Here is an 11,005-nt window from a genome sequence, read left to right as displayed (position 1 = left end):
AAAAATATTATATATATATATAGATTTTGTATAATATAAAGTTCCTGGGAAAAATGTTTTATATATAATTATGTGCAAAATATATATGTATATATATAAAATTTTTTTCCGGGTTATTATAAACTGATTACTTATTGTAACACAATTAAATTAAGATATTCATAAGCTGCGTGAAAGCGTAAAGAATCTAAGAAATAAAGCAAAAACTGTATAATAAAGCCTACTGATCGGAGAACATTAAAAATATAAAAAATATATTATTTTACTTATTCGTAATATTTGTTATTATTTCAATAGTTGGCGGTTAGACGATTGGCGCGCTGCCTTAGATAAAGGTTAAAGGTTGGTACGGGGTAGCGGAACTGCGTCACGTTTATGCGTAGTTACCGCGCAGTCATTCCATTCTCGAGGCTCGCGCGCGTACAGGCAGGTAAGTTATACTATTCTTCATATTTCTTTTTGAAATGTAATCGCGATAAATATATACTATGAATCGTCGCATTTTAACTTATCAAAAACTTACATAAAATATTTAATATTTATAAGAAAAAATCAGAAAAAGTTTTTTTTAACTTTTAAAGTTCAACAATTTTTATTTACATGTAGGAGATGCAAAATTAAAATTTTTTTCGTTCAAGAATCCATTAAACTATCTTTTCTATGAATAGTCGGCATCCTTCTGTCCTTCTGAAGATTTACAGAAACGAACTATATCTACTTTTGATGATAATTTTATTGATAGTATCAAAAAATGTATGTAATCACGTAGTTCTTAAACTGAAAATGGATGTATTGATGATAGTGTATGGGCAATTTCGATGGTAACAGGAAAAAGGCCATGGTCTCTCTTAGGTTTCTTTCTGTAGATACATACAAACGTGTGACCTGTAATCATGTGACAGTTACATTTCCAACTTTTCTCGCAAGACGTGATGGCACTAAAATTACAATACATCTGCCGGATTTTTTATGGATTTTCCTACACTGTGTTTCGAGCTTTCGGATCTCGAATTTGATCTTTTTATTATTCCGTGGCCCCTATATAGTGATTAATTGTAACTGCAATTAATTGTAATTAATAATTTATTTGTTTTTGCAAATAGATATAGCACGAAGAAATAGCAATACATAAAAGAACAAGTGAAATTAAAGCTAGGGCGATAATAGGGATGACAACGCAAAGGATCGCATTTTATAATTAATTAATTTTATTATTTACTATTGGTGAAAATAATTATTTATATGCATAGTATAGCATTTTAAATTTATGTAATGTAATTGCGTACTGCATGTATACTATCTCAAATAAATAAAATATTTTATACTATATTTTAAGATTTTAAAAATATTTAGTAAAATATTTATAGTTGTAAACAAATATATATAAATATTTAAGATATTTATAATTAATACAAGTTTTTTAATTAAATTTTATATCAAAAAGATTGATTTCAAATCATAAATAATATTACTTACGTACGTTTAAACTTTAATAGAATTATTCTTTAATATTTATTTTAGATATTATTTTCGTTTGAATATATTTATATGTGTTTACAGATTAGTATTGTACAGAGGTACTACAATTCCACTATTGCATATCATGTGTAAGTGCAATCTAATAAGGATCCAATAACTTGTGAGGATGTAAAAGAAAAAATTTTTAAATCTGAAAGAAGAAGAAGACAGGAGAGGCATCAGTTGCCATGAAGCAATTTTGCGGTAAGCATCATAGTTTGCAATAAAATTAACCAGCTCTTCCCGTTTAGTCGTTTATTTTATATTGATTTAAAAATAATAATTAGAGAAAATAATTAATCTGAAACACTGAAAAAGTTAATTTTTATAAAATTATTTTTTTAACAGTCAACAACCATTTCAATAGATATTTAATTAAAAAGTGATTTAAAAATTTTGTGCGCATAAAAAATGTCTTTTAAATCATTGATTATTTTGAGCATTATTTTAATTTGTAATTCATGTTTATGTGTTACAGAATCATCATAGCTACGACCGATAAGTTTATTTTCGCATCAGTCAGTGAGTGATAAAATATTTTATTAATGAGATAATAAATCTTGAAAATAATGTCAGATATATGTTTATATATCAATATTCTTATAATATTCTCACATTACAAGTGAATATACAAAATTTCATGGATTCATTATGCCTTAAAATGAAAAAATTATAAAATATTGTGATAGATATTTAATCTTGGATTTCTTTTTATTATTTGTGACTTCGATACGGAAGAAATTTGCGTTTCAAAAATTTTATTGAAGTATCTAAAAATTTAGATAAATATAAATCAGAAAATAATTTTGTTGGACCATCAAAATAACGATATAGGAAATTTAAATATAATGTAGACTGTAAAAGAGCAAGGATACAAAATTTTGATATTTGATATTTTAACAACCAGCTTGAATGTTCTTTTATTTATTTAACTTAATTTTTAGATATCATTCATCAAAACTATTCTTTCTGTGTATGCTTGAAGCTGTACTCCTATAAATATGAAAATAAATAAAAAACAGAGAATAAAATTTATTAATATTTATTCTCTAGAAATAATTTTAATACAAAATAAAAATTTGAAATTAAATTCTATTGTTATAGAAAACTATTATTTATTTCAAATATATTAAAAAAAAATGTTTTAATAAAAAGTTACTCAAGTAAAGTTCCTATGGAAATATAGAAAGCAAAAAGTGAAAACAAACTAATAACATATAAAGTTAGAATATAATAAAAAATCTTAATAGTTTCACAAATACATACATGGAAATATTACCGAAACAATTAGATTTTTGTTAGATTAAAATTATTAAAATAAATAAAAAAATAAGAAAAAAGTAAAGTGGAATTACAAAATCATAAAATCAAATATTGAAACTTTATAAATGTAAAGCTTTTCTAAAGATCTGATAAACATATGCAATATGTAAAATAAAAATAAAGAATTATATTTTGCTAGGAAAAAAATTTATTAAATTAGATAGGAATATTTTTCTTTCCCCTAATTCTCCTCTTCCTAATACTTCTCCAAGATTAAATATTTATAAATTGGTGCAAAATAGCAATATATGTATATATAATATATGTATATATAATACAAATACATAATATACATAAGTTTGCATATTTATATTTTCTAATATTATATGAAATATAAACACTTTTTTTACAGAAATAAGAAATATTACAATTAATTTAATGAATTTAATGTATCTGAATTATTATACATATATGCATATAAACGCGTTGTTAAATATAAATATAAATAAATAACATTTATACAGCGCCAATTTTAACATAATATTTTGTAATCTATTCATAGGATTGATTTTACAACAAACAAAATAAAATAATATGAGATTTTGGAAATACTTGTTACGTATCAGAATTTTTTAAAATTATTATAACGTTTATATTAAAATTTTCGTTTATATTAACGATATATTAAATTTACGTTTATATTAAAATGTATAAAAAACAGATATTTGATGTTTATAATTAATGTATACTTTTAAAAGATATGCTGCAAATAATTTTAAAATTTTTTATATCGAACATAATAAAGAAACATATATCTTGAAAAAAGCTACAAATGTTGATATATTACGCAATAAAATGAACACAATATATCAATACCTTAATTGCTACTGAAATTAATTGTAACTTTATAGATTGCACTTTATTATTTTTTAATTTCTTATTTGATACGCGATTAAAAAAGATATCATTAGAGAAATTTTCGAGTATCGATAAACCGATTAAAATTAAATTGCAGAAAACAAATTACAGAAAACATTTTTAATACATATATTATAGACCTATTTTGTCATAAAGATAAAAGAAAAAAATTATGCTTAAGTTTGTTATAAAAATAAAGCTCACGCTTATTGTTATGTGTATACTTTAAGTACACATAACAATAACTTTGAAAATTTCTTTATTTACTTCTTCAAGAGCTTACATTAGTGAGTACGGAAGATGACTGCTCTGAGATCTTCCCAAGTAATTTAGTGTCCATAGATGTAATCATACTTATTCACAAATCCAGCTCATTAGATGATTCGACAATACAAATAAAAAAATACGTATTTATAAATTTTTCCAAAAATTAATAAATATTCACGGAAGAAGAGAAGAAATGGCAATATAAAAACAAAAATAAAAGAAACGAATTACAAAAGAATAATAACGAGCACATTATCATTGCCAATAATGTGCTATTATTTTTTTACGTCAAACAGAAGTATCCTCATATATATATATATATATATATATATTCATCATCAATTTAAAAACTTTTTATATTTATCCTGAATTAATAGGCATTATGCAATATGGAATATGTCAAATAATGAATAGATTTTTCGTCTAGATTATTAAATCGCAGGATTGTTAAAATTATCGTTTTTTAATAACGTGTTACAATTACCGTTATTTGCGGTAAAAAATAATTCGTTACTCATTACTCGTTATCGATTCTAAAAAGTAACGCATTATTGTTAAAGTAACGGAATAATCGTTACTTTTTTCGTTATTTTTAAAAAATGATTGCATTTATGTAAATTATAATTACATAAGAACAAATCGTTTTTTATATTTTTTGTTTTATTTTATTAGTTCTTTATTATGATACATATTTGAATTTGCATTAGCACATATTATCTTAACTTTAAGTTATAATTAATTTGTATCGCTGAATTTTTGTTTAACAATAGATAATTGTTGTTCAATATGTCCGTCTGTCAGTGTCGACAATTTCGATTTTTTGTACTACTTACTATAAGCGCGAGTTCTGATTGGCCACTGCTTTTCCGCTTTCTGCTTTTCCGTTAAGATGTGAACGTATCCTTATTAAAAAAACTCTATATTAACAGAATAATAAAAAAAAAACAAAATTTCGTTATTAGTTTCTGAAAATTATGATTTAATCATTACTGTTACTCACTAAGAAAAGTAACTTCGTTATTCATTCATTATTAAAAAAAATAACGAAATCAGTAACTTTGTTACTTTTTTACTTTTTGTAACACTAACCTTGTTGGATTCGATACAATACCTATTCATTCAGGATAAATATAAACAATGTTTTTGCATCGCTGAATAAATTCAAATGAATATGTACAAGATATTTCTATTCGATATTGACAGCTTAGCTGATACTCAATATTATATATTAATCAATATTATATTTTTGAAAGAATTCCCTTAATTTTTGTAAAAAAACAAACATTTCTTCTTTAATTTCATTTTTTTGTAATACTTTCTTCATCGCAGCTCTCGCAATCTGTTTTGTGCGAAAGATTTCAATGATTTTCCATAAATTATTTTATACATTTGTATTTTTTTGCCTTACCTTTCTGTTTTTGTATTGCCATTTCTTTGTTTCGTCTATAATTTTTTTCTATGTTCCTTTTTTATAATCGATTAATTATTTTATTAATGATTTTTCATTGCAGTTGAATTATTTACAGCTTTATATATTTTGTTACCACACACGTACACACATAATAGTTTATTAGTAAATGAATTTAGATACATTAATGACACAATTTTAAGTGAGATTGTGAATATTTCTCTTTATTTATGTACGCCGCGCCATTATATTCGTTTATTCACTAGGATCTTACATCTTTAAATTAAAAGTTATTTACATTCATTAATAAACTTAATGATACTTAGTAACTAACAGAGTGAGTGCTATGAACATTGCGATATATGAGTGAGTATGTTCGCGAACATTAATGCGAATCTAAAATATTAAATACAAAAAAAAGGTCATGAAATTAGGGTGCGTGTGTATGTGTTTAGGGGAAAAAAATTGCAGACGGATAGAAATCGAAACTAAATCATATCTATTGAATTTTATTGATGATACAAGAAGAGAGAGGAAAGAAATTTACAAAGAAGGCTACTTTGAAAGGATGAGGGGTAGTGGGAAAGGAATATAGGATACAGAATTCATCGAATAATTCGATGAATGTGAGAGTATGAGGACGATAGATGAACTGTCGCATAGAAGTTCGACAGCAGTGGAAGTGAAAGATATTAAAGGGAATAATGCAGATGCTGGAAGGGGAATTGAATTAGATATATTGGTTAAGATATAATAATAATAGTTAACGTGTAAAAAAAAAAAGAAAAGAAACAAGAGCGGAAATGATTAACAATTACTTTTCCCGATGATTACTTTTCCTCGCCTAGAATAAATGTTTTCAGGCTCTGTAGTTCGCCTCAAAAGAGATGATGGCACAAGTACTAATTGTTGGACTTAATTCGATCGTTGATAGTGTCGTTGTGGTTATCAGTACTGTTATTGCTATTGATTCTAACAATGCTACCCAAAAACTAATGGTCTGCTCGCGAGATCACAGTTTATATAAGACTATCTTTGGAGGTAGTTCCTTGGTTGGATGTGTTTAATTGGGAAGTCAAGGAGTGGGATTTTTTCTTTTTCTTGATATAATAATAATTTTAACTGGTTGTCCTTAAAATTAGCTCTGCCCGCGCTGTAAATTTTGATTTGTTTTCATTCTTATTGATAATACGTCATCTTCCTAAAAGGTTTCAAGTTCACAGTTGTCCATTGATGAATTTCGTTACAAGGGGAGAATGGATTCTGAATTATCGATTTTTCTTATCAGCTTATTTGCTTAAGTCTTAGTTACAGGTGGGAAAAAATCGTCTATGTTTTATCAAACTGCTCTTGCATTGAGCGATGAGCAAATATTCGGGATTTAATTAAGCATGCTCCTTGGGAAACAAGAAATGTTGCCACAATTTTGTTGATTTTTCCCAATATCGGAAGGTGTCATTATTAAATTTATGACTCTGTCTTAAGTCTAGACATGGAACCATTATCATTGGGCCGCGTGATATCGGTGAGAGATGATTAAATATTTTTTCTCTCGAATATCGTGTCCGCGCTATCACTTTCGCAGGAATCGATTCACGGCCCACCTTAGCACCTTGGTACTATTTATTTTAATATACAGAAATCAGTTATGATTAGCTGCTAGCCACAAGAGTCATGTCAAGTCACAAGATTGCAATAATCAATCAGAACACTTAATGCGTTTCTCTTATAAGTCTAGGACTCTAACTTCGCGTAATTTGAATAGCGAACAGCGAACAGCGAACAGCGAACAGTGAAGAACAGAGAGCGCCAGAGTGCTCGTGTTCCGGATTCTTAACTCCGTTAAGAGGATCCTAAAGTCGTTCGTATTACTGACTAAACCATATAATTTTTGCATAACAATTACTTTTTTCTTCTTTTACAAATTTGAAAATCCTTTTCTAGGATTAAAGTATACGCATTAATACGTGTCTGTGAGGTGGAGTTATGCAGAGAACGACAAAAAATTTTTCTTAAGATTTTAATTTCGAAATTTTTGTTTCGGAATAAATTCTATCTCACAGACACGTATTAATACGTACACTTTAATCATGGAAAAGGATTTTCGAATCTGTAAAAGAGGAAAAAAGTAATTGTTATACAAAAAATATAATTTTAATTTTGGAAAATCTTTTTTGTTTTTAGGCCTTCGATCACAATTTCGCAAACTCAGGATTATTTGTGAATGTCATACGCTTCCGGGAAAGGTATTATTTGATACGTACAATCTACAGAATTTCTGCACTAAAAAAATTATAACTTGAGGTGACAGCTATAAGAGCTGAAATAAAATGAATTTTTAATTTTGTCTCCAATTTTCTCGTCAAATTTAGTGTGGCCAGTGTTTTTTTTTGTGCGTATTTTTATTGTGTAGAAGGATTTGGTGATCTATATAAAGTCAATTTGGAGAAATTGGCGATCTGCAATTGTCAGTAATTTCTGTTGGTTTAGAATCCTCTTTAATTTTTACAGTTCAACCATTCTACCAAAGTATTTGTTCTCAAATGATTCCTTTTACATGTACATTTAATCGAAAAATGTTTCGTTGTACGAATTCCACTTGCGCGCTTCTATTTTTTGCAACGCCACATGATTTAAAACTCTTACGAATGAATTTTCTTAATATATAATCTTTAAATCTTTGTCATGATTCAAGCATTTGACCCGAACTAATGTCATATCATTTTTTAGCAATTTTGACTAATTTACTTGACGTGGCTAGAAGCGTAATATCAGGAGTACTTTATGAATACATTCTTATTTGATTCTCTGTATCCATAATTGAACATTTTCATTATTCCATTTTCTTATCCCTCAAATTCAGAAATCTGGAGCCAAAGATAAAGTAACGACTTGAAACAATGAAATGGAACCCAACGACGACCATCGAAAGGATCCCTGACTCTGCGGCGAAGTTATTTCTGATGGTGGCATTAATTGCTCTTCCGATTGCCTCTATATTCGTTTTTGCGCCAAACTTCAATCAAATCAGTTCATGATTGGCTGCTAAATCTCGTGATTGATCAATGAGAACAGTTAACATCAGTCCAGCTTCTCTTATAAATTTAAGGATGATCCACTTAACACTACAAATATTTTGTTAATCAATCAGAAGAATGAATTTTACGAATTGACCGATCAAAGAATATTTCAATAATAAAGGCTGCCGCACACATAATTCTGTAAGACCGTAAGACATAAACTTAAGCCAATAAGCTAATCTCATATTGTTTTAGATCGTACGTAATCTAATGGAAATGAAAATAACAATAAACTTATCCGTAACCTTATAATAAGGTGAATTTCAATCAGTTGAAACTCGCCTTATAGATAAATTTACTATTTCTGTTTCCGTTAGAATATGTAGATCTAAAGCAGTATCCTGATTGGCTCATCAGCTTAAGTTCACTTAAGCTTAAGGTTACTGTTACAAGAAATTTTGTTTGCGGCGGCTCTAAGCACTACGTTTTCGAGCCGAAAAAAAAACAATGAAAAGTAATAAGAACAGAAAAATGGCAAATTTCAACCTATCAGAGATCATGTATACTAGAATGGACGTTTTCTGAAATCTCCTATTTTCTGTTCCTATTGTTCCTATTAGTAGAATCAATTGTATCGATTTTAGTTCTAGCATCAATGGCAAAATGACAGGTGTCATCAGCGATCGGGAATAAAGCAAGGGCTTTATTTTTCTCTTTAATTCTTATATACTTAATAAAGACAGACATTATTATATTGTATTTGCATTTACCTTAAAAACTATAATTTGATATAAAAACTATAAAAATTTGATATAAAACTATAAAGTCGATGTCCCAAAAGAGCAAACCATCGAGAGTATATTTGCCACATTCCATCCCATATATCAGTAGATATGCAGTGATAAGGTTGGGGTTAGATGTAGGCTGACAACCTAATTCCAACAATAAAAAAGTATTATTTCGAAACTTCTTCAGAGGAAGTCTAAGTCCAATTTTGAATGAAATAAATTAGTTTAATGCAAGAAATCCATATAAATGTCACAAGTTTATTCCAAAGAATATAATTTAAGCACAGGCTTCAAATTGTATATATCAACAATATAATTACTACAATATAATATATTATATTATATATTATATTATATATATATAATATTATATATGGCACTAATGAATGCTGCAGAAGATTCTAAGTATATCACATTGTTTTATTTTATCGATTAACGCTATCAAAAAATGATTTGTGATTTTTTTGTTAATATTTATTAATATAAACATTTCGTATTTAAGAAATTAAACTTTTGTTTGATATATAATGTATAATGCCTAATAATGCAAAAAATTATTAATGTAAAAAACAAAATATTGTTAACAATTATTTAAACATTTAACATATAAAGTGTAAAAGTTATAAAAAGGTATAAAAAAATACATTAATATTTATATCTTTATAAATTGTTCATGATATTACTAGGAAAACGATAAATGACACAGTTTTATCTTGCGACAGCAAGCGATCGCAAGCGTAGTGTAGTAGCGGAATAATTAAACGATACCAAGCACATGATCTGATCTTGCTGCTCTTTTATCATAATAGGAATCAATGTATGCATGAATTGATCGCACGCGCGTTTTACAATTCCCTATTAGTCCTAATATAAAGCGCAGATTACGTCATTTACGCCACACAAGTGCTCGGAATATTATTATACCTGCACTATCTGTAATTGCATTACGGAAGTTTTCATTTTGTGTTGCATACCCGAATATAATATTTTCTTTCGTTTGGTATAATCAGTTGTTCGTGTCTTGTGATTACTAAAATGAGTGAATTGCAATACAATATCACTCAAAAGATTATAATTGTAAATTATTAATTTATTATATTTTTTTTCACGATTGCTTTTAGAATTCTGCAAAATTTATATCATTGTATAGTTGTTTGATAACTATTTGACGTTGAAATGTTCTAAGGATATTAAATATTCTCTGTCTGCAAAATTGCATCTATAATTGAATTCATTTTTATTTATATATACATCTCTTGGTCTTGCTCCCTATTTAAAAAATATAAGTTGATGTAGGTAAGTACATACGTTATAGAATTGTTGATCAAGAAATATAAATAGTATAAAGTACGTGTTTATCATAAATTTTAATTTTGAACTTGAATTAATTAAAAACTATAATTTTGCAAAAGAGATGTATCAAGTCATCCGATATTTTACTTCAATATTTTTATGCATCGTTATATTTATACAGCGAGTGATAATTAAATACATCAAAAGATTTTAAGGGGAGATTCCTCAGATTAATTTAAGGTGGAAACTTCATATCATTTAATATATATACAAAACACATGTATACAAAACAGCATTGTTTCAAGGATACAAAATGAAAAGACAAATTTGATTTTTTTCTAAAAAAAACTTCGAAAACTACTCAAACTAAAATTTTGATAAAATATTAAAAATAAAATATTAAATTATGCATAAAGTTTCATCAAAATAATCCGAATTAGTTTTGAAATTTATGAAAAAAAAAACTTATTTAGAAAAAATTTTTCAATTTGACATCTTGTATTTTTAAAATTAAGCCGTTGGAATATATA

The sequence above is a fragment of the Atta colombica genome, unplaced genomic scaffold (genome assembly GCF_001594045.1).
Source record: "Atta colombica isolate Treedump-2 unplaced genomic scaffold, Acol1.0 scaffold175, whole genome shotgun sequence".
NCBI classification, from domain to species: domain Eukaryota; kingdom Metazoa; phylum Arthropoda; class Insecta; order Hymenoptera; family Formicidae; genus Atta; species Atta colombica.
The sequence above is the reverse complement of the archived record's forward strand: the minus strand, read 5'-3'. Positions refer to the sequence as shown.